Source organism: Morone saxatilis, unplaced genomic scaffold, assembly GCF_004916995.1.
Source record: "Morone saxatilis isolate NCDOM2014 unplaced genomic scaffold, NCSU_SB_2.0 Contig17, whole genome shotgun sequence".
NCBI classification, from domain to species: domain Eukaryota; kingdom Metazoa; phylum Chordata; class Actinopteri; family Moronidae; genus Morone; species Morone saxatilis.
Genome location: NW_023339729.1, coordinates 20,938,576 through 20,939,765, shown reverse-complemented (window position 1 = coordinate 20,939,765; position 1,190 = coordinate 20,938,576). Strand labels below are relative to the sequence as shown.

General features: G+C 38.2%; 1 protein-coding gene across 1 annotated transcript in view; it reads left to right on the top strand.

The window, feature by feature from the left end:
• Positions 1-1,190, top strand: part of lrba (LPS responsive beige-like anchor protein) — a gene marked incomplete at its 5' end in the record, with an annotated part of 190,396 nt that overhangs the window by 23,464 nt on the left and 165,742 nt on the right.

Below are 1,190 nucleotides of genomic sequence, written 5' to 3'. Positions count from 1 at the left end.
ACACACACACACACACAGAATTAATCCCACCTCACTCATTTTAATGGGACAGTTTCCATTCTCTGCACCAAATCATATTGTTTTCACATCCAGCCTGTCTAATGGCCGAGTATCACATCACGTTCCTTTCTGTGGTGCACTCACACCTCTTCGGTTCTAAACATGACAGCCTTACTCACAATATTAATTTGACATCAACATTGTTATTTTCCTTATCTTTTTTCTATTAGGCAGGGTTCAATACTAAAAATGTCAGCGCAACTATTAAGAAGTGACAAATTGTGACATTTATGGCTCATACAATTTGTTTCCACACACAAAGAATATCACTCCTGTGCAATAAGACAAGTATTTTACCTCACCAGCTCCTAAACAAGCTTTAGCTGGAGATCACTGCTAAGCCTGACTAACATGGATGCATTTCCTTTCTTTCTTGCTGCTATTGGTAAAATGTTTTGTCCTTTTTAAAAAATTCAAAATATGGGCTTGTATAATTGGTTGTGAAAGAAATGAATTTTGTTAATTCAGTTCCCACACCACACAATGAAACACATTCCTGAGTGTAAAAGAGGCAAAGATGTGTATGATGTGTAAAACAGTGCTGTTATCTTTGCACACTGGTTGCCACTGTTGGGGGATAACTGATGTTCGGATGAGATTCACATCGCTGTACTCATCACTGTGTATTCATTTGTTCTTTTAAGTGAAAATTAATTTCAACCCAGGTCTGTGTGTGCTAGGCTGCGTCAGATGCTGTTAGTATTCCAGGGCCTCCTACAGGAACAAAAGACCTCTAAATTCACTTCTCAGTGTTTGTGTCTGACTGGATGTCTCGGTTAGTTTCACTGACATGGCTTCTTGTTTGATATTTTATTTGCTCTGGTTTCATCACAGTGTCTCAAGGCTAGCTGTTAACAGTTGAAAGTACTGTCAGACAAACAAACATACAGAAAGAGAGACCTGTGTTTCTCTCCTGACCTTTAATCCACTTGGCTAGCAGCATCTCTGATGCATGATTTATCATCTAGGAGTATGCACACAAATAGTAATGAGAACACATATGCATGCCTTTGTGTAACTCTTGGTTATGTTTTGCTGGTGATAAATTCATTGCAGTTTTGGCTTTTTTATTGCTTTGTTTTATTTACTTAATGACTTACTGAAATGGAACACTCTCTCTCTCTCTCTCT